The 23,979-nt window shown below is 42.7% G+C and overlaps 1 long non-coding RNA gene across 1 annotated transcript; it reads right to left on the bottom strand.

Annotated features, from left to right (window-relative positions):
- Nucleotides 1-4,883: 4,883 nt before the first annotated feature.
- On the bottom strand, nt 4,884-23,090 carry LOC136320250 (uncharacterized). Its single transcript, XR_010728283.1, has 3 exons — nt 22,807-23,090; nt 12,753-12,869; nt 4,884-4,912 (listed from the first exon to the last, which is right to left on the bottom strand). It is a non-coding gene; the product is annotated as an uncharacterized lncRNA (long non-coding RNA).
- Nucleotides 23,091-23,979: the final 889 nt, after the last annotated feature.

Below are 23,979 nucleotides of genomic sequence, written 5' to 3'. Positions count from 1 at the left end.
TCTATGTAAATCAGTTAGGGACCCAATAGTCAAACCTCTCCTTTCAGTGAGAAGATTGTTAAAATCAACAGTTTTTGAAAGTCTTTTCCAGAAGCTATTTATGGTAATGTAACCCACCCCTCCATTCTTTTAATATTGTTTCTGTTAAAAGTGTTTTTGTAAAAGATGAATTGTTAACTAATATGTAATCTGTAGATAAACAGCATATCTGTGTAAGCGTTCCAGGAACTGACTTCAAAGGGAGCTGACTCGAGCAGGGCATTCTGGCTCCAGGAGACTTTCAAACATAGAAGCCAGACCTTTGCTTGACTAGTTTTGAGATAATTATCGGAATAGACCGCGCTAACTTGCTCAGAGAGGACTTTCCACCCCCCACCATTTCTTTGTTCTGTTTTTCCTCGCCCTCCTAATGCAACCCTTGCCAGTGCTGAGATGTTAAGATGGCCTTTAGGACTGGAGTCCGCCATCTGCTCAGGCTGCGGGCTCTCGAACAAACCATCTTTCCTTCCGTCAGCACTTGTCTCTTCAGTATCAGTAACAGGAATACGGATGTGGGTTTTGGTAAATTTCTCAACAAATAAATTTTCCTGAAATGTCTCAGGGCTTTGCCGGGACTTCACCCTCCTTCAACGAAGAAAGTTGTCTTAATTGTTCCCTTGCAAAAAGGTGTAGAGTAAGAGAATTCAGAACACCAACTACAAATTGGATAGTATATTAAGAGTTACAGAAATCTTGCAATACTAAAATAATTTGACTCTTAAAAAATGCCTATCAACTTTTCTAAATATTCAAAATATTTTCTTGAAAGTAAGCTCACACACTCCTGACATTTGTAGGACCTGAGGCAAGAGTGAAGTGGAGTCCGTGGGCCCTTTTCTTCTGGCCTCCGTCTCTGTCCTGCACCGTGTTGGGCTTTGCATGCACTTGGACACCCCAGCCACCTATCCCACCCCAGCTGCGACACACAGATGACCTTGGCCACCTCTGTGGCCTAGGAGAATACACATCAATGACTTGGCTCATCTTCTGGGACACTGTCAGTATTGTCATCACCTGGAAGCTTGTTGGAAATGCAGAATTTCAGGTCTTATCCATAATGATTGAATAATAATAGTCTTTAAGCAATTTGTATGCAAATTATAATTTGAGAACCTTTGCTCTGAAATGAGAGGTTGAGGACAAAGGCCTCTTTCTTATCTCTTGAACTCTGAAGAGATACAGAAGATTCTGGCCAATGAACAATTCTGTTCAATTTCTTGTTGGATTATATACATTTCAAATTATAGCTAATTTTTTGCCTGACCAGGCTGTGGCGCAGTGGATAGAGTGTTGGACTGGGATGCAGAAGACCCAGGTTCGAGACCCCGAGGTTGCCAGCTTGAGCGTAGGCTCATCTGGTTTGAGCAAAAAAGCCCACCAGCTTGAACCCAAGGTCGCTGGCTCCAGCAAAGGGTTACTCGGTCTGCTGAAGGCCCTCAGTCAAGGCACATATGAGAAAGCAATCAATGAACAACTAAGGTGTTGCAATGAGCAATGAAAAACTAATGATTGATGCTTCTCATCTCTCTCCGTTCCTGTCTGTCCCTGTTTATCCCTCTCTCTGACTCACTCTCTTCCTCTGTAAAAAAAAAAAAAAAAAAAAATTATAGCTGATTTTCTGTTATATATACATATATATAATTTTTCCAGTTGGATAATTTTCCATCAGCTGTTTTCCTATTTGTAGTGCACCCACTCTGACTCCGTCAGTATCCAATTGCACTAAGATGACCATCATCTCTGGGAAGACCATCTCAGTCTTTCCATTGTGACCCATTGTCTTTCTTAAAAAATCTCTGGCAGACCATTTACTGAATGAATTCTGCTCTGGTTATACAACTGAGTCTCCTACTAGATTATTGCTTCCTGAGCTAGAAACTGATTCCTATTTATCTTTAGATCTTTTGTCACTCATAGATCGAACCTATTAGGTGTATAATAAACATGTCTGGAATTAACTCTGCATCTTTTAAGTTGGTTTTTGGTGGCTCCTGCAATCCTGTGCTGTGCTGAGAGAGTCAATTCAAAGAGCCCTGCTATTTTAATGAAGGTAGATTTTCCTCATGTCTTACCATTGTCGGGCAAGTGCACAGCTTTTATATTCTCATGTAAAATTGTGCTTCCATCTGACGGGCGGTCATGAAGAGAAGCAAGTACTTGGCCAAGGCGTTCTTTGATGGGAGTTTGTGAGCGTCTAAGTTCTAGTTCTAGTTGTAGTTCTACCAGTGTGATCTTATTCAGATGGAGGAATAAAGTTAGCGTGGGAAGTAAACATTAGTTATAGGAGGAATTGGGGAAAAACTATGGGAAGTGGGATACCAAATGTGAAGGGAAGCTACATTTCTATGACTGGTCTAACCCTCTGTCTCCTCTTGCTCGCGGAGTATAGTTAGGGAAGCCAGGTGGCGTAGAAGACGAGGCAGTACACTTGGAACTGGGGGACATGTGCTAGAGTTCTGGCTCTTGTGATAATGAACTCACTACACATTTTCAGGTCTCTGTTGTCACATCTGAAATATGAATAATTAGATTCAGTGCTTTTTAACCAGAAATAAAAACTAGAATAGTGCGGGGAGCTTGTTTAAAGATACATGGTCCCAGAAATGTGTATTCACTAGGTTTGTGATGGGCCTCAAACATGACATGCTTTCTGGTATCCATTGCTGGCTAAGAATCAGTGGAAGATGCTTTATTAACATTTCCTCTAGTTCCAGTGCTCCCTGGCTTAATCATAACTACCAGCCCCATAACGACCACATGGTTAGGAGTCTAAGTGTCTGGCAGGCGCTCCGGTGGTACCCTCCTTCCTGTAGGAACACAAACCTAAAATCTAGCTCAGTACATGCCTTCCAGAATAGAAATTACATTTCCCAGCTTCCTTTTGGGTATGGACCCGGACTGAATCCTGGCCAAAAGGAAAGTGGTATGTGAAAATTCAGGAAGCACCCTTAAAGTTAAGAAGTGTGCCATTCTTACTTCTCTGTGGGGTCTGGCATGCATTCATGACAGCAAAAGATGGGTCAGCCATATTGGTTCATGCCTGGGGAGCTGCAAGGTAAGATGGAGAGAACCAAGGTAGAGGTAGCCTGCATCCAAGACACCTGGGAGTGCCGTGTCGGCCACGAATTTCCTACCACCAAGCTTCCTTTCCATGCGAAATACATTGTTATCTAGTTCAAGTGACTGCTATTTTGGTTTTACCCATTGTACACAACAAAATGTGGTGCAGGAAAGGACTTTATGGACTCCAATTATGTTTTCCAATCTACATGTCAGCACGAATTGGGATGTCTATTTACTGTGTCTTTTTGTTTTCTACATTTGCAAGTGTTGTATATCTATCAGATAGAGAATGCAATTTCATTTCACAGAGAGCACTTCTTTTAATATAGCCAAAAATTGACGGTAGGGGTATCACAATTGTAGGAAACACAATTTTCTTTTTATGATTTTATCTTATTCTCAACAAATATGTATAATTTACTTGGCATATACTATACATACACGTATAAATAATATTTGGCCTCAAAAATGGTCAGTTATCACCAATTTTGTATGTAACTTGGTAGGTCCTGAATGCCAGTGAAATTAAGAACTACCATTTAAATTTTATACTCTTTTGCTATTAATTGTTATTATTGGCAATGAGCCAACATGTGGTATTGAGTTCTTAAAATACTTCTATATATTTTTCAAATGTTTGGGTTTGACAGGAACTTGTTAGGAAAAACTTCTAATCCTTTTCCTTCCCTTTTATAGTTCTATGAACACACACACACACACACACACACACACCATATATAACAGGATTTGTTTTTGTTAATTTGTATTTATCTTGTAAAAAATTACCTTTAAAATTTTTTAGGCCCTGGCCGGTTGGCTCAGCGGTAGAGCGTTGGCCTGGTGTGCGGGGGACCCGGGTTCGATTCCTGGCCAGGGCACATAGGAGAAGCGCCCATTTGCTTCTCCACCCCACCCCCTTCCTCTCTGTTTCTCTCTTCCCCTCCCGCAGCCAAGGCTCCATTGGAGCAAAGATGGCCTGGGCGCTGGGGATGGCTCCTTGGCCTCTGCCCCAGGCGCTAGAGTGGCTCTGGTCGCAGCAGAGCGACGCCCTGGAGGGGCAGAGCATCGCCCCCTGGTGGGCAAAGCATTGCCCCTGGTGGGCGTGCCGGGTGGATCCCAGTCGGGCGCATGCAGAAGTCTGTCTGACTGTCTCTCCCCATTTCCAGCTTCAGAAAAATAAAAATAAAAATTTTTTTTTAAAACATTGGGCTTTTAGCACATATTATGTTTATAATGAGGGACAGGGATGGGAGGGTAGTGAAAATAAAATTAGATAAATACATACATATATGTGTACATACGCATATGTCTGTCTTTATCATATATACACAAAATATATTACATATATAAGAGTTGGGTTCAAAGTGTTAGATCTCCCAGATTCTGGGATTAGAAGTTATGTGAATGGTTTTTTCTATTTCCAAAATTTCCTAAGAAATGATGGTAAAGTAAGTGCCATGGTAGGTGTTTCAGGCTGTTTAATAAGCAACCATTCTTTCTGTCTGTCTGTCTCTCTCACTCACCCACTCACACACACACCATACCACACCCTAAAGCAGACTCATCCTCCCATACTGAATAGAACCCAACCTGATTCAATCCAAACAAACTTACACAGAGATGGTTGGGAGGGAAAAGGAAGCAGAGACTAACCAGCAAGACCTCTCTATTTTTACCTTCATTCCTCTCGTCCGGGTTAGTGTAGATGGAAGCCGCGGTAAATAAGGAAAAGATAACAAAGGCCAATAAAATGAATGCCATTTCCAGGTTGGTGAACGGAAGCTCCATGAACCACCACAAACTTCTTCACCTTCAATAGAAACCAAACATCGGCTTAGCACACTTTATCCAGAGAACTGGTTCAGTAACTGTTTATTTTAGAATCGAACACATGAACTTTATTAAAACTTGTTATAATATTCTGTGCACCTGGAACAATTCATCTGGGACTGGCAAAAATAGAGTGTGCTCTCATATTTTGAAATTTGACATAGCTGTTGGTACAAATGAACTTTCACCTTTACTTTCACTGTGTAGATCGGAGGAGAACATGGAAGTCTGAATGTCAAAGTCAATTCATGTTTATACACATCTGTGAGGTTTTTGGACACCACCCTGGGATTAAAGATAGGGTATATTTCATTTCATGAAGGAAGAAGTAGTAATACTGATATCTATCTGATATGCCTATTCCCAAATTCAGAGTAAAATCTCTTTATTTCATATGCCTGAAATTATCTGGCATCTGCCAGCCAGGCGAGATATATCTCAAATTGAAGCAATTTTTTTTAAGTGAGAGAGATAGAAGAGAGATAGAGAAAAGGACAGACAGGAAGGGAGATAGATGGGAAGCATCAATTCTTCATTGCGGCCCCTTAGCTGTTCGTTGATTGCTTTCTAATATGTGCCTTGATGTGGGGCGGGGCAGCTGAGCCAGTGACCTTTGGGCTCAAACCAGAGACTTTGGGGTCATGTCTATGATCCCATGCTCAAGACAGCGACCTTGTGCTCAAGCTGATGGGCCCCTCCACCCCCGCCCCACTCCAGCTGAATGAGCCTATGCTCAAGGCAGCGACATCGAGGTTTTGAACCTGGTCCTTTGCATCCCAGGCTGACTCTCTATTGCGCCACCGCCTGGTCAGGCTAAGCAAAAAAATTTTTTTTTAAACTGAAAAAACTAGATCTCAGAGCAGCTGGATCAAATCTAGTCCAAATTAAAATAAGTATGTTTACAATTTAACAATGAGAGCTTTTAATTTCAGACTCAAAAAGTAGAGCTCATGTATTTGGAAAGGAAATAGTAGTTTTGTTGGAGGAAAATTATAGTATTATCCTGTTCGGAGTAACCTCTTTCTTTTTGTTTTTCAGTATTTACTACACAAATGCTAAATATTTTTTTTTTAAAATAAATTTTTATTAATGGTAATGGGATGACATTAATAAATCAGGGTACATATATTCAAAGAAAACATGTCTAGGTTATTTTGTCATTAAATTATGTTGCGTACCCCTCGCCCAAAGTCAGATTTTCCTCTGCCACCCTCTATCTAGTTCTCTGTGCCCCTCCCCCTCCCCCTAACTCTCTCCCTCCCTCCCTCCCATGTCCTCCCTCCCCCCACCCCTGGTAACCACCACACTCTTGTCCATGTCTCTTAGTCTCATTTTTATGTTCCACCAATGTATGGAATCATGTAGTTCTTGTTTTTTTCTGATTTACTTATTTCACTCCTTATAATGTTATCAAGATCCCACCATTTTGCTGTAAATGGTCTGATGTCATCATTTCTTATGGCTGAGTAGTATTCCATAGTGTATATGTGCCACATCTTCTTTATCCAGTCTTCTATTGAAGGGCTTTTTGGTTGTTTCCATGTCTTGGCCACTGTGAACAGTGCTGCAATGAACATGGGGCTACATGTGTCTTCACGTATCAATGTTTCTGAGGTTTTGGGGTATATACCCAGTAGAGGGATTGCTGGGTCATAAGGTAGTTCTATTTGCAGTTTTTTGAGGAACCACCATACTTTCCTCCATAATGGTTGTACTACTTTACAGTCCCACCAACAGTGAATGAGGGTTCCTTTTTCTCCACAGCCTCTCCAACATTTGCTATTACCCGTTTTGTTGATAATAGCTAATCTAACAGGAGTGAGGTGGTATCTCATTGTAGTTTTGATTTGCATTTCTCTAATAACTAATGAAGCTGAGCATCTTTTCATATATCTGTTGGCCATTTGTATCTCTTCCTGGGAGAAGTGTCTGTTCATGTCCTCTTCCCATTTTTTTATGGGATTGTTTGTTTGTTTGTTGTTGAGTTTTATGAGTTCTTTGTAAATTTTGGATATTAGGCCCTTATCTGAGCTGTTGTTTGAAAATATCATTTCCCATTTAGTTGGCTGTCTGTTTATTTTTATATCAGTTTCTCTTGCTGAGCAAAAACTTTTTATTCTGATGTAGTCCCATTCATTTATCTTTGCCTTCACTTCTCTTGCCAACAAATGCTAAATATTTAAACCATTGCAGACATGTGGGAATGTTATAGTTACAATTTTAAGCAATCCTAGAGAAAAAGAGTTCATATCTTTCCATTGTAACTCATCCCAAATTCTTCATACTGTTTATTCTAGGGAAGTAATTCATTGGGGTGTTTCAGGTTCAGAAACATTGAGTGGATAGTACAGAGAGGACCATGTACCCTCTCCCCATCCCTGCCATTTCTCCCATTAACATCTTGCATTAGTGTGGTATATTTATTACAATTAATGAACCAATATTGATACATTATTATTAACTGAAATCTATAATTTACATTAAGTTAGAATCACATGTAGCTTTTTCAAATTGTCTTTTTTTACTTAACGGTAAGCATTTAAGGCACTTTATGTCTTTTTATGGCTGGATAGCTCGTTTCTTTTTGCTCCAGTTACAGCACCTCTCCCCCAGCTGGAAAGGATGCTTTAGCGCCTCCGGATCACCTGCACACATACCAACTATGGGCCATCAGAAATGCAGTGTGTCAGCACTGTCTTTACATCCTTGAGACACCACATCTTCACAGCCCTTGGGGTGTTTCATTCTAACAGTTGGTAATTCCTGATTTTCCAATACAATTTGCTTCCTCCTCTTCATATTGCTTAGTATCAGGGCCAGCTTTGTAAGGCAGTTTTTTTTTTGTTTTTATTTCTTTATTTTTGTATTTTTCTGAACTGAGAAGTGGGGAGGCAGGGAGATAGACTCCAGCATGTGCCCAACCGGGATCCACCCAGCATGTCCACTAGGGGGCGATGCTCTGCCCATCTGGGCTGTTGCTCTGTTGCAACCAGGGCCATTCTGGCGCCTGAGGCGGAGGCCATGGAGCCATCCTCAGTGCCGGGGCCAATTTTGCTCCAGTGGAGCCTCGGCTGCAGGAGGGGAAGAAAGAAACAGAGATAGAGGTGAGGGAGAAGGGTAGAGAAGCAGATGGGCGCTTTACCTGTGTGCCCTGGTCGGGAATCGAACCTGAGACTTTCAGATGCCGGGCTGACATTCTACCGCTGAGCCAAGGCAGGGCCATTCTACCAGCTAGGGCCTAAGGCAGTTTTTAATGAACACTTAGCTGGTGTGTTAAATATGTTAGCTGAGTTTTATATTAGAGCAAAGCTATTATAACATGATTGTTTTCTTAGACACCGTGTGGGGAGTAAGAAAAGTAGAGGGTAGAAAAAGTGGGGTGTGTGCAATCGCTATAGTTGGTACATTACCAAGTTTACTCTTTAGGGTTCCCCAACCAATGGTGAGCGGATGCTTTCACGTTAGCTAAGCTTTCTAAAATAAGGAGCTCTCTGTGAACTGAGCAAGGGCCCAAACCTCAAGTATAAGCCTTTGGGAAGGGCTGCCATGCTGTGAAAACTAAAATGGACAAACTTCAAAGTTAAACTCTGCTTGCCACTTTCCTTCCTAGAATTCTTGTTCCATGACGTGAATCACACGCAATAAAGTGAATAATGCAGCCATAAGTGTTTTTCGGTAAATTGTGCTGCCTGTGGCATTTGTCCGGTGTCTCGTATGCAGCAGGTTTTCAAGTGCTGGGCATTGTTTCCGGCTATGTCAGTGTGAGCTCGCCACTCAGTCCTGTGAGAGCTGACTAATATCTGTCAGCCGCCGGAGCAGTTCATTTCAGCTCAAACATTTAAAACTGTGAATTGAGAAAGTTGTATGAACATTAAAAAAAAAAAATCAAGTGCAATAAACTAGTTAAAATCCCAGACTCTTGAGTCAGAATACTTGAGTTTCAAAAAAAAAAAAAAAAAAAAAAAAAAAAAAGAATACTTGAGTTTCATCATTAGTCATTTACTAGCTCTACGATGTTGGGCAAGTGTCCTCTCTTTTTCTGTGGCTCAGTTCTCTAACGGTGAAGTTGGATGTAATACTAGTATTGATTCATTTTATTAGGATGAAAATTAATTAAGTTTTTATCTGTAAAAGGTACATAGTAAGTTTAATTAGACATTTGGTAAATAAAATGTTCTCTCTCACATACACACAAAAGCAAACCAAATGCTGTTAGAAGGTGAATATAAGGTCTTTGATAGTACAATGACATGATGTAGCACTGCTCAGAGAAATTTAATTGCATTTCTGTGTGGAGAGGTTGAAGAAAGAGAATAAAGCTGGGAAAGAGCCTGGGGGTGAGATTTCTAGCTTTGTCCTAGATTCCACAGCAGTACTAGTGTGGGAGGGATGGAGTTGAGGGCCACCTGCAAGGAAGGGGAGGAGGGTCTTGGAAGTTGGCTGGTTACATGGGGTTCGGAGGTTGTCCTAACACTGGTAAAAATGCAGTACAAAGAGGAGGAGGGGAGATGAAGATCACACATACACACAATCCACCGGATCTTGTGTGAACGGTGGTAGAGAGTATTAATTCCTCAAAGTTTCTCTGGTTAGTAGAGATGTAGACTGTACTCTCATACATTGTGCACGCCTTCAATATGTGGGATTAGATCGACCATGCTGTTGCTTCTCCAGAGAATATAAAGACTATTAAATCAGTTAAAGCTGCTCAGAGAACAAAAAAAATCATTCTTAGTGCCAACATCCTATGAAGATTCGTTCCTCATGAGAAAATATAACAAAACAAAAACAGAAAAAAAGAAGGAAATGGTGCCATCTAGTGGTGACTAAGTGCTATGGGAGGGAGAAGAAATCATTTACTCAAGCTTTCTAACGTTTCATTATACACTATAGAATCACACACTTGTGCCAGATAGTTTCCCATATTTTTAAGTTTGATCCCATTCTCAGAATATTCACTGATTTTAACTGTTTCTAGAAGGAGGCATCCAGTAATGTTTTCTTTTTTTTTTTTTAAACATTTTATTTATTTATTTATTTTTTCAGAGAGGAGAGGGAGAGACAGAGAGAGAGAGAAAGGAGAGACAGAGAGAGAAGGGGAGGAGGAGCTAGAAGCATCAACTCCCATATGTGCCTTGACCAGGCAAGTCCAAGGTTTTGAACCGGCGACCTCAGCATTTCCAGGTCGACGCTTTATCCACTGTGCCACCACAGGTCAGGTCAGTAATGTTTTCTATACATATAGATCATATGCAGTGAGCTATTTCTATCTCAGTATTCATACTCAATGCTGTGATTCTATGCATAAAAAAGACACAGTAACTGAAAGTTGTGTAAAAAGATGTAGTCCGGTAATATGTATTTTTCATCTATCTATGTGTATTGCCGGTGGCAGAGGCCAGGCAGGTCCACACTGGATTTGGGCAGATGGTAGAGAAATTGCAGAGTTAGAAAGCATTGGGCCATTCCATTTAATAGAGTCTTACAGCAGTGGACAAGCAAACAGGCAGGGAAAACCGCTTCTCAGGCCCCTCACAGTGGCAGGCGGGCAGGCAGGCAGGCAATCTGCAATCTGCCATCCACAATCCACGCTGAGTCCAAGCACCCATAGCCTTACATGGACGTGCTCATGCACGAATCAAGCAAAGTGCTTGCAGCTGGTAAACCAGTGAGCAAGCCTAATACAGCTGTTTCCCCACACTATGGCTATTCAACACTAGGCCCAATTATCTCCTGTTTAGTGCTCAGGGCTGAGAGCCCTTAACCCTTCACCAGGAGCTCTCCACCATCATGCCCTTAATTCCAGAAAAGGCAGTTTATGGTCATCTTCTGGGTCTTAAAACCAGTCAAAAGTTTATTGTTTAAAGGCAAAGATGAAGCTTTCAGATGATGGTGTTACCTGTACTTTCCTTGCTCTTGAGCATTCTTGTGGGAGCCTCTCAAAATCAATTGGTTGTATGGCCTGCATTTCCCCCTGGGCTGTGTATCTAGTCTTATCTCTGGATACTTTTGCCCATCTCAGTTTACTTGATGTATAAAAGAATCATTGTTCCCTGTAGCTCAGCACAGGGTAGGACTAACTGCAATTATTATTTAGTAGCAGACTGTAGATAACTCATTTTTGTTTTTACATAATAAAAATAAATCTTACCCCTCTTATCATATTGTGCATCATATTCTGTCATATCTAAGCTTAGCCAAGTTTATTTAAGTTGCAGTCATTTACTAATAACTAGAGCATGGCCACCTGGGTTTGTCATTATTACTTGGATAATCCCCAGAAGCTGATTAAACTCAGATATTATCTTCTTCATCTGGGGAGGAAAATGAGTCATTAGACTAATCTTTGCCAACCATCATCTTACACTCCTGCTATTCTTCAGAACGATCTTTATACATGTAAATCAGAGCACACCCTTCTTCTGTTTAACCCTCAAATGCCTTTCGGTGGAAGCAAGTCCTACTCCCCAGCCCTTCCCTACAAGGGCCTGCATCACCTGCCCAGCTTCCTCACTGATGGCAGCACCTGGGACACGCTCTGGCTCCAGCACGCTGACCTTGTTTGAGATTCTGGTCATCCTGAGCTCAGCCTGCTGAGCAGCTGAGCAACGGCACAGCCCTGCCCCTGGCAGGGCCTGGGATCTACCCTTCATCCCCCATCCCCCATGTCTCCCCCATCTAGGGCCTGTGCATCCTAACGCGCACTTGTCTGCAGAGGCCTTACTTGAGCACCAATCTAAAGCAGGCTCTTCGTTGCCTTGTTTTATTATTTCCATCACCGTTCTTATCCATTGCGTTTTTCTTTCTCTCCCCATGGAAAAACAAACAAACAAACAAACAAACAAAAAAACAACTCCATGAAAGCTATTGTTAACCTCTGGATCCTCAGAATTACGAAAAATGACCGGTAGGCAGTAATGTTTCTATGAAATACTCATGGAACGAATGTGAGTGAATAATACATGAGCGGATAAAGGCGGCGCATGGACAAAGCAAGTTGACACGGAGAGCCGAATTTCCTAGCCGAGGACAGAAAATCCAGGTTGGAGGGATATTCAGAAGTCTGGGTGATTTCAAGCACTCTGTCGCTTGACCAGATCCCACCCGGAGGAATCGAGGTATGCTCTGAAAAGGATCTCAAGGCTTCAATAAACTAGGCAGCCTGCTGGGGATGGATGGTGCTGCTTGCTGCGGTTATTGCCCGCACGGGGGAGATGTTCCTTCTCGTTTGTCGCTTCACTTTTCTCTCTGGGGTTGCTGGCGGTGCTGGCCGCACTTGCTGTGCCCCATCCGTTTGTTCCGAGGATGTTGGAGCAAACCCTCGAGTGCTGTTATGATTGCGTGGGGACCGCGCAGGACACGCGCTTTCGGGGCGAATTCCTTCCTAACTTCAGCGCTGTGTGTATGCACCGAGGGGCGGGCGGAAGGGGCCTGCGGAAATGATTGCCTTAATCCAGGAAAACCTGCCCGAGTCAATCCAGAGGGCTCATTCACGGTAAGTAAATACATACAATTTTCTGGGAACCAAGAAATTGTTTTAGTATTTTGGACTCTTATAGCTAACTTGATCAGAAAGCTAAAGGCTGGGGAAAAAAATATTCTATGAGACCCTCGAGTTCCCTCGCTTGCTTTGGGAGGCCCTGGGAGAAAGTCTGAAAGCTGTGCGGCTCACAGCTATTTGCGGGGCCTCACTTTCCCGCACAGGCTCTGGCCGCTAACCCCGCACGCACGCCACTCCTCTGGCCTGCGGGATGTGTCTGCCCGCTTTTTCCTGAGACCAAGTAGCCCTCTCTCCTTTAAAAATTCTGGACAAGACTCACCTGCTGCATGAAATGATGACTTCGTTTGCATAATTTGAAACCAGTAGCACCTCTTTCAGTTGTGTTTGTAGGAGTGTAGAGGGTTATACGTCCGTTTCTGTCATGGTGTGTTATCATCTACAAAACAAGGCCTTGAACTGTGAACCTTTACCTATTTGGAAACAACATTCAGTTGTATATGTACGTGTTCCTGAATTATCTTTTCACTTTATAGGCTCACTGTTATGGACTGTATGTGAGTCTCCCCAGAATTCATATTGAAATCCTAACCCCCAGGGTCCTTGGTGGGGGGGGGCTTTGAGAGGTGGTTAGTTAAGTCATGAGGGTGGTGACCCCATAGAGCAGTGGTCCCCAACCTTTTTTGGGGGCCACGGACCGGTTTAATGTCAGAAAATATTTTCACAGACCGGCCTTTAGGGTGGGACGGATAAATGTATCACGTGACTGAGACAAGCGTCAAGAGTGAGTCTTAGACGGATATAACAGAGGGAATCTGGTCATTTTTTAAAAATAAAACATCGTTCAGACTTAAATATAAATAAAACGGAAATAATGTAAGTTATTTATTCTTTCTCTGCGGACCGGTATCAAATGGCCCACAGACCGGTACCGGTCGGTGGCCCAGGGTTGGGGACCACTGCCATAGAGCTCTCGTATCCTTTCTGCCATGTGAGAACAGACAGCACATGGCCGTCTATGAACCAGGCAGCAGGACCTCGCTGGGCACCAATCTGCCAGCCTCTTGATCCTGGACTCCCCAGTCTCTAGAACTGTGAGTAATGAATGCTGTTGAAGCCGCCTACTCCGTGGTGTTTTTACTATAGCAGCCCAGAAGGGTTAAGACACGTGCAGAGGCAGAAACTTGGTTTTCTTGGTTGCACTTGCTGAATGACAGATGATATATGTTTCCAGCTCCTGTCACTGCTGCTTCTACTTCATATTTTAATCTGTTAAATGATTAATTTTCTCAGTCTTTATTTTGGATTCCCTATCATAATGACTTCTTTTTCTTGGACAACTCCATAATTGAAGCCATCTTCTCTTCAAACTTGGACTAAAAAGCCATCTCCTTCCTGAGAACTTTGCCCTAAATGAAATCCCAGATTTGAGAAGAAAATCAAAGATCACCTTGTCCAGATACCATGCAGTGACTGAGTTCTCCCTAAACCCTTTCGGTGGAATAGCCACTCAGCCTAAGCTCACGTTCGCCAGAGAGAAGGAACTCACCACCCTTGGAAACAAGCCCGTGAACCCCAGGATAGCTCTGCTCATTAGAGAACTCTTTCATCAGATGCGCTAAACCTGCCTTGTTGTTTTTACTCCAGTTCCTGAGAGCTAGCGAGTTTCTCTTTCGGGTAAGGACTCTTCAAATATTTGAAGATATTTGAAATATTTGAATATGTGTGGCTTGCACTTGCTTTCCTTTGCCTAAACACTCGTCATATGACGTGGCTGTGCTCACCTCTCCTTCCTGGAGTGTGGTGCCCGGGCTGCAGACAGGCTTCGGGCTGGGTGCCCACGGCCGAGTAGAGCAGTTTTAGTTATGCCCTTTTGCCTTGGGTTTGGTTGCCAGTTAGGTCTCATTTAAAAAGAGATGTTCTACTGACTGTCATACTAAGCTCTCTATGGTGGCGGCTGCTGCTGCTTCTTCTTTTTTTTTTTTTTTTTGTGAGAGAGAAGGAGAAATAGACAAAGAGATGAGAAGCATCAGTTCTTTCTTCATTGTGGCACCTTAGTTGACTGGGGGCTTCAGCTGAGCCATTGACCCCTTGCTTAAGTCAGTGACCATGGGCTTCAAGCCAGCGACATTTGGGCTCAAGCCAGTGACCGTGGGGTCTATGATCCCATGCTCAAGCCAGCAATCTCGTGCTCGAGCCAGATGAGCCCGTGCTTATGCGGGTGACCTCAGGGTTTCGAGTCGCATCCCAGACTAATGCTCTATCCACTGCACCACTGCCTCATCAGCCCCCCCAACCCAATGGCTTTTTAAATTAAATTAAATTAAAAAAAAATTTTTTTTTGCATTTTTCTGAAGCTAGAAAAGGGGAGAGACAGTCAGACAGACTCCCGCATGCGCCCGACCGGGATCCACCCGGCACGCCCACCAGGGGCGACGCTCTGCCCACCAGGGGGCGTCGCTCTGCCACGACCAGAGCCACTCTAGTGCCTGGGGCAGAAGCCAAGGAGCCATCCCCAGTGCCCGGGCCATTTTTGCTCCAATGGAGCCCCGGCTGCGGGAGGGGAAGAGAGAGACAGAGAGGAAGGAAGGGGGGGGGTGGAGAAGCAAATGGGCGCCTCTCCTATATGCCCTGGCCAGGAATCGAACCCGGGTCCCCCGCACGCCAGGCCGACGCTCTACCGCTGAGCCAACTGGCCAGGGCCTAATTTTATTTTTATTTATTTATTTTAGAGAGGAGAGAGAGAGAGAGAGAGAGAGAGAGAGAGAGAGAAGGGAGGAGCAGAAAGCATCAACTCCCATATGTGCCTTGACCAGGCAAACCCAGAGTTTTGAACCAGCGACCTCAGCATTCCAGGTCAAAACTTTATCCACTGCGCCACCACAGGTCTGGCCCCATGGCTTTTTTCATCTGTATTATTATTACTAATTTGCAAACCATAGTTCTTATGTTCCATACTTTCATAGTTGATTGCTTACTCCTTCATATTTCTACTCACTAAATTTCATATTATTTAGCCCATTTATCCTACCTATCTAAGACTTTTTTTGGACACCTTCATTTGGTTGCATTAAGTTTTGTTAAAAGAGAAAAAGCTTTTATTTAGGACATTAAACATATATTACTTCCAATGCCTTGAATTCCCGTCTTTGGGCTCCTAAAACTTTGCAGGGCTGTCCTGGTTTTACCCATGCTTCTTGCCATTTTAAGGCAGACATAGGTATAGTCACCTCCCAAAAACATATGCTTCACATTACAAAGTTTCTATTTAAAGTGAAACATGGTTTCCCATTTTGTGATCACAGGCTGTGCAGAGCAAGTGCTCTGTGACTGTTGGGGGTGGAGGAGTTGGGGCAGGGTCAGATGGGGTGGGCTGGCTCTCTCCCATGTTTTCCTCCTTCCTGTTAGGCTTGGCTGAGCTCGCCAGAGCCCTGGAAGTGGGAAGCAAGACAAATCATTAGCTACTTTATTAAATTGAGTCTTAAATGTCAAGGGTGGAGGTTACCTGTTGTATGTCAGGCAAACTGTGATGGAGGGTACAGGACTGCTGAATGGTAGAATCTTACTGACCCCGTTCTTTGCAACTACGGACTCCGTTGTAGGCATGAGTAATTGACCTTGGCTTTTTTACAGTGAGTCAATACTGTGATTTCCAGTTTGCTAGATTCCGAAGGGCAGAAGTTGTGTCTATCTGTGCAAGTACAGTTTTAAAATAACAAGATACGCCATGCTAAGGTTCAAGAGCAGTTTATAAATAATTTTTTTGTGTGATAACAATGGTGGCTTAATACTAGACATAAGATGGTTATGTGAAGAAATAGAAATCAATTTAAGAAAACTATTCAATTTGTTATATGAAACTCTTAAAATGAAATTTTAAAATTTACTTCTTTTTGTTAGTGATAGTCACAAGAATATTTCTCTGATAAAGTTATATCCTGGTGTGAAGCTCAATCACTAGTAAATCCTGTGATTTTTCCTACAAAGAATTGGCACTTAAATACTATATGTGAAAATATGGTGGGTTTCAAAATGGGCAGGAAAATGCCCAAGGTACTTTCACCTTTCGGCATAGAAGATAAAAAAAAACTTATCATAGACAACAAATGTGTTTTTTTTTTATTTTTTATTTTTATTTTTTTGTATTTTTCTGAAGCTGGAAACGGGGAGGCAGTCAGACAGACTCCCGCATGCGCCCAACTGGGATCCACCCGGCACGCCCACCAGGGGGCGATGCTCTGCCCATCCGGGGCGTCGCTCTGTCGCGACCAGAGCCACTCTAGCGCCTGGGCAGAGGCCAAGCAGCCATCCCCAGCGCCCGGGCCATCGTTTGCTCCAATGGAGCCTCGGCTGCGGGAGGGGAAGAAAGAGACAGAGAGGAAGGAGAGTGGGAGGGGTGGAGAAGCAGATGGGTGCCTCTCCTGTGTGTCCTGGCCGAGAATCGAACCAGGGACTTCCGCACGCCAGGCCGACGCTCTACCACTGAGCCAACCGGCCGACAACAAATGTGTTTTAAAAATACAGTGTGTCCGTAAAGTCATGGTGCACGTTTTACCAGTCACAGGAAAGCAACAAAAGACGATAGAAATGTGAAATCTGCACCAAATAAAAGGAAAACCCTCCCATTTCTGTAGGATGATGTGGCAGCATGTGCGCATGCACAGATGATGACGTAACACCGTGTATACAGCGGAGCAGCCCACAGCCATGCCAGTCGAGATGTGGACGGTACAGAGGAAAGTTCAGTGTGTTCTGTGGCTCGCTAAATTCAAATCCGTGACCAAAATGCAACATGAATATCGGCGCATTTATAACGAAGCGCCACCACATAGGAATAACATTACTCGGTGGGATAAGCAGTTGAAGGAAACCGGCAGTTTGATGGAGAAACCCCATTCTGGTAGGCTATCAGACAGTGATGAGTCTGTAGAGCAGGGGTCCCCAAACTTTTTACACAGGGGGCCAGTTCACTGTTCCTCAGACCGTTGGAGGGCCAGACTATAAAAAAACTATGAACAAATCCCTATGCACACTGCACATATCTTATTTTAAAGTAAAAAAACAAAATGGGAACAAATACAATATTTAAAATAAAGAACAAGTAAATTTAAATCAACAAACTGACTAGTCTTTCAATGGAAACTATGGGCCTGCTTTTGGCTAATGAGATGGTCAATGTCGGTTCCATATTTGTCACTGCTAGCCGTAACAAGTGATATGACACGCTTCCGGAGCTGTGACGCGTACGTCCCGCGTCACCAGAAGTAGTACTGTACGTGAGCGACGTGGCGCTTTGCGGTGCCGCCATATACAGTACTCCAGGAGCACAGGATGCATGGAGTACGTGCATCTGCATCCTGTGCTCCTCTCACTGACCACCAATGAAAGAGGTGCCCCTTTTGGAAGTGTGGTGGGGGCCGGATAAATGGACTCACGGGGCCGCATGTGGCCTGCGGGCCGTAGTTTGGGGACCCCTGCTGTAGAGGCTATACAGGATAGCTACCTAAGGAGCCCTAAAAAATCTGTGCATGAGCCCACATTGAACTGCACTGAATAGATATGAAACTGGGAGAGTTTTTCTTTTATTTGGTGCAGATTTCACAATTCTATCATCTTTTGTTGCTTTCCTGTGACCAGTAAAGTGCACCATGACTTTACGGACACACTGTATATAACTATAGCTAAGCTGCAAGGAACTTAAGAGATTTTATTAGACAATGATCTCATGCATCATTTGGATTTTTATATACCACTTCTCAAACATATGTTCAAAACTGATTTCTTGCTTTATTTTACCTCCTAACTTCTCCATAGTGTTTCCCTTCTCATTTGACAGACTCTCTACCCTTCTGGTCACTTGGGACAAAATCCTTAGTCATATTCAACTCTTCTTCTTAAACACCTCATGGGCTCTTTCCTCAAGAAAACCTGTTGGCTTTGTCTTCAACCACCCTGTTTGAGGAACTCTTAGCTCTTACAACTTACAAGATCAACGAAGTAGCCTCCTAACTGATCTCTCAGCTTCTTCCTTGCTTGTCTTAAGTCTGTTCATATGACAGCATGCAAGGTATATGTCATACTCCATCACTTACCTGCTTAAAACTTGACTCTAACTCCCACTCCACTCGGAGTAAAAGCTAACATCCTTTCAATGGCCTGCCTGTTAGAAGGCTTTACATGATCTGGTTCCCACTGTGTCTCAGGCTCTCGCTCCGACTTCTCTGTCCCTCTCTCACTTCACTCTGGGTCCACTGGCCACCTGGCTGTGGCTCCTTCACTCCAGGCATGCTTCCATCCTAGGACTGTGGACCGGCTGTTCTCTGTGCCCCAAATGCTCTTTCTCCAGATAGCTGAATGCTCCCCCCCCCAAGGCTTTGCTAAGATGTGTTACCTTCTCAGTATGGTCTACTCTTCCCACCCTATTTATATCGAACCCTACCAATATCCTTACCCTGCTTTGTTTTATTTTTGCAAACCACTTACCACCTTCTAGTTATTTACTTATCATGCTTTTTGTTTAGTATAATAATAGAAGTTAAGCATCACAGGAGCAAGGATTTTTTCTTGTTTTGTTTACTGAGCCTAGAATAGTGCCTGAAGTAGTACCTGGCATAGTGGAGAAAAAAAAGTACACTTTCATGGTGGCAAAACAACTAGATAGCTGTACTGAAAAAAAAAAAAGCACCACACACAACAAAAAAAACCCCCAAACAAAAAACATAAAACATCTACTCCTGCTTCACACCATACACAAAAACTAAATTCAACATAGTCTTAGAACTGTATATAAAAACTGAAATGATAAGTTTTCTGGAAAAAAATACACAGGAGGGTATCTTTGTGCCTTAGGATAAGAAAAGATTGTTTTTAGATAGTATGCAGAAATTAATAACCATAAAAATTAGGTAATTAGACCTCATCAAAGTTTAAAACTAGTGTTCATCAAGCTATCTTTTTTTTTTTTTTTTTTTTGTATTTTTCTGAAGCTGGAAACAGGGAGGCAGTCAGACAGACACCCGCATGCGCCCGACCAGGATCCACCTGGCATGCCCACCAGGGGGCGATGCTCTGCCCATCCAGGGTGTCGCTCTGTCGCGACCAGAGCCACTCTAGCGCTTGGGGCAGAGGCCAAGGAGCCATCCCCAGCGCCCGGGCCATCTTTTGCTCCAAGGGAGCCTCGGCTGCGGGAGAGGAAGAGAGAGACAGAGAGGAAGGAGAGGGGGAGGGGTGGAGAAGCAGATGGGTGCCTCTCCTGTGTGCCCTGGCTGGGAATCGAACCTGGGACTCCTGCACACCAGGCCGACGCTCTACCACTGAGCCAACCGGCCAGGGCCACATCAAGCTATCTTTAAGAAAAAAAAAATGAGCAAGCCACAAACTGGGAAAAAATATTTATGAAATAAATTTGATAAAGGACTTGTAGGCCCTGGCCGGTTGGCTCAGTGGTAGAGTGTCGGCCTGGCGTGCAGAAGTCCCGGGTTTGATTCCCGGCCAGGGCACATAGGAGAAGTGCCCATCTGCTTCTCCACCCCTCCCCCTCTCCTTCCTCTCTGTCTCTCTCTTCCCCTCCCACAGCCGAGGCTCCATTGGAGCAAAAATGGCCCAGGCGCTGGGGATGGCTCCTTGGCCTCTGCCCCAGGCGCTAGAATGGCTCTGGTCGTGACAGAGCGACGCCCCGGAGGGGCAGAGCATCGCCCCCTGGTGGGCAGAGCATTGCCCCCTGGTGGGCGTGCTGAGTGGATCCCGGTAGGGTGCATACGAGAGTCTGTCTGTCTCTCCCCGTTTCTTGCTTCAGAAAAATACAAAAAAAAAAAAAAGAAAAAAAGAAAAAAAAGGACTTGTAGCCACAACATATACTTACAAAAACTCCATTAACTCAATAATAAAAAGAATCTAAATTTTAAAAAGGTGAGCCAAATATTTGAATAGACATTTAACAAAAGAAGATAGATGACCAGTAAGGCTGTGGGAAAATGTTATTAGTCATCAAATGAATGCAAATAAAACCACAGTGAGAAAGCATTACCCAAACACCAGAAAGACAGAAATCAAAAGGGCTTACAACCACAAAATTGGCAAGGATGTGGAGGAACTGAAATTCTCATACAGTGTTGATGAGGGTGATCAAATGATACAATCCCTTTGGAAGAGACTCTGTTAGTGTTTAAGTAGAACTATACTGCATTATGATCCAGCAATTATTTTCCTAGGTATTTATACAAAAGGCTAGAAACATATGTCCAGAGAATGATTTGTATAAGAATGTTCATAGAAGGCTTGTTCGTAAGAGCCAAAAACTGAATAAAGCTCAGGTGTCCATCAACAAAAGAATGGCTAAACTGTGGTATATTCATACAGTGTGATACGATTGAAGTACTACTCCCCAATAAAAAAGGACTGCTTACTGATACACACAAAAACATGAATGACCATAGTGCATGTATAAAGGAGAAGAGTGTTTGCCTTGGGGACGGGGCAGGGATGGATAGGCAGGCAGGGGAATGAGGAAACTATGATGCTATATATCTTTTTTTTAAATTAAAAATTTTTTTTTTTTACAGAGACAGAGTCAGAGAGAGGGATAGACAGGGACAGACAGTCAGGAACAGAGATGAGAAGCATCAATCATTAGTTTTTCATTGCGCATTGCGACACCTTAGTTATTCATTGATTGCTTTCTCATATGTGCCTTGACCGCAGGCCTTCAGCAGACCAAGTAACCCCTCGCTTGAGCCAGTGACCTTGGGTCCAAGCTGGTGAGCTTTTTGCTCAAACCAGATGAGCCCTCGCTCAAGCTGGTGACCTTGGGGTCTCAAACCTGGGTCCTCGGAATCCCAGTCCAATGCTCTATCCACTGTGCCACCGCCTGGTCAGGCTGATGCTATATATCTTGATAGGGGTTTGGAGCACACAGATGTATATATATTTATCAAAACTCATCAAATGGTGTCTGGCCTGTGGTGGCACAGTGGATGAAGCATCAAGCTTGGGATGCTGAGGTCACTGGTTTGAAACCCCAGGCTTGCGCGCTTAAGGCACATAAGAGAAGCAACTACTATGAGTTGATGCTTCCCACCCCTTCCCCCTTCTCTCTCTCTTGCTTCTCTCTAAGGAATCAATAAATAAAATCTAAAAAAAAAAATTAAAAACTCATCAAATGGTATGGTATAGTACAACATACCATTTCATTGTACATGAAATTTATCTTAAGGAAAATGTTAAGCCATTATGTATTAAAGTCTAGTGATATGCATCCCTAAGTGTTAAGTAGACTGAAGTCAGCACCTTTAAAATGCATCATCACAAAAGCAAAGAGGATGAATTGATGGACGGATAGATAGCCATATAGATATTGGATAGTATGTGAAGAAGCCAATAAATACAGCATATGTTCATTGTAGAATCTACATGGTCACTATTTGAATGTTCATGGAATAATTATTTTAATTTTTCTTTGACTTTGAAAATTTTCATAATAACATGTTGGCTGGGAACATAATAACATGTTTGTTGCTAATGTCCTAGGTAAAATGACTCTTGGTTGGGCTTCTAGAAATAAAAAACAGCATTTTGTTCATGTGCTTGTAAAGATTAATTATACACGTTGCACCCCATTTGTTTTTAATTGTTGATGATGTAACTGCTCCTTGGCTTGAGCAGAAAGAGCCCAGGAAGACTGGGTGAGTTTTCTGTATCCTGTTATGTGACACAACAGGCCACTTAGTAACATCAATTTGATCCAATTTGAATTTTTGAGGTATATCCCATAACATTTTACCTCAGATTGTCCGGTTGAATATCTAGAACAATATAATGTTAGTCATAGATTTGTATCAAATTCATGTTCAAAAAGGCTTTCAAAATATTCAAGAGCAAATGTTATCACTATTTATGTTTTTAGTCTTCAATGAAAAATAAATAAATATTTAACTGTTTTCCTCAGAAATAATTCCCCTGAATTTACTCCTTGCTTTTATGAAATTTGGTATCATATTTCCAACAATAAGGAAGTAAAAGAACTGAGTGAGGTCTTGTGATTTAATTTAATTTGCTTAATTTAATCTTGGCATTAAATGAAAATATACGTCTTCTAACTTGGAAAAAAAACACACAAACCCAAACTAGCATGAAGAAACGAATCGTAGCAAAGGAGAGGGAAAATTTGAGGGAGTGTTCTGTACAGTAGAGATTTCCCCTCTTCCCCCTGTTAGCCATATTTCTTTTACATTAAAACAAATCGTTAGCAAAGAACAGTAAGAACAATGGACTTTTATATCCATGGCAATGAAATATATATTATTAGTCAATTTGGACTAATAAAAACAAAGAGTTTCATTCTGATGCAAAGAGGATATAAAAGTTTCATTAAAACTTACCAAGCATTCCTGTCCCTGAGAGTGGTTAGGAAGAAACCCAGGAGTCCGGTTCACACAGAGTCTTCAGTGTCCCGGGGTCAGGGCAGGACAGGCTGTCTTGGTTAATAAACACTTTCACTGAACTCGACCAGGCTATGAAAATGTAGGCACTTCCTGATGCCACTTCATTAATCAAGGTTTTGTCCGAGGTTTTGTGCCTCTGAAGAATCAAGAAGGAAACAGGAAACAATATGAATGAAGTTCAGTTGTTTAGTTTTTCTGTCACACACCCTTCTGCAAATACCACTTTTATATATACAGCGCTGAACAAGCAAAGACTGTCCCTCTGCGGACACACACTTGAAATTCAACAGGTGGTTGGTTTATGGGAGTGACGTGTCTGAACACAGGTCGCTTTCTATAGCAGTCTTTAACAGGCAGTGAGGTTGAACTAATAAGGGTTTGGTAAACAATTAACTTTCCAACCACTCTATCTTGGGATTTTATAGCTAGTTGTCTGCTTGTCTTGGTTTTAACTGTTGTATTTTAAGTAGCCCTTATGTTGTTTATTGCACCTGGACACCTCCTTCCTCCCTCCTTCCCTCCCTCCCTCCCTTTCTCCTTTCATTTTTTTTTTTTTAATTTTTTTTTTTTTTTTTAGATTTTATTTATTCATTATAGAGAGGAGAGAGAGAGAGAGAGAGAGAAGGGGGGAGGAGCAGGAAGCATCAACTCCCATATGCGCCTTGACCAGGCTACCCCAGGGTTTCGAACCGGCAACCTCAGTGTTTCCAGGTTGACACTTTATCCACTGCGCCACCACAGGTCAGGCCCTTTCATTTTATCTTAAAAGCACTAATTAATTGAAGAATTAAGGATTAAGAACAACATTTCTGGAAAGACTTTGGCAATGTATGAATGTTTCTCAACCAAGGCCTTTGAATGGAGGGAGTTATAAGGGGGTCACTAAATTCACAAGCCCACCACACAGAATTTACAAGTTGAAAAATCTTGCTCACACGTAGTCTACATGAAGTGCACAGGGATGCTGTGGTTAATTAGTCATTTTTCAAAAATAGGCATTTGCCTGACATGTAGTGGCACAGTGGATAAAAGTATAGACCTTTACTATTTCAACTTTTTAGTTCTGAATCTATTAATGTATTTGAAGGTGTTCCTTCACTACTCTTCTGG

This window comes from Saccopteryx bilineata, chromosome 1, assembly GCF_036850765.1.
Source record: "Saccopteryx bilineata isolate mSacBil1 chromosome 1, mSacBil1_pri_phased_curated, whole genome shotgun sequence".
In the NCBI taxonomy this organism is placed as follows: Eukaryota; Metazoa; Chordata; class Mammalia; order Chiroptera; family Emballonuridae; genus Saccopteryx; species Saccopteryx bilineata.
The sequence above is the reverse complement of the archived record's forward strand: the minus strand, read 5'-3'. Positions and strand labels throughout refer to the sequence as shown.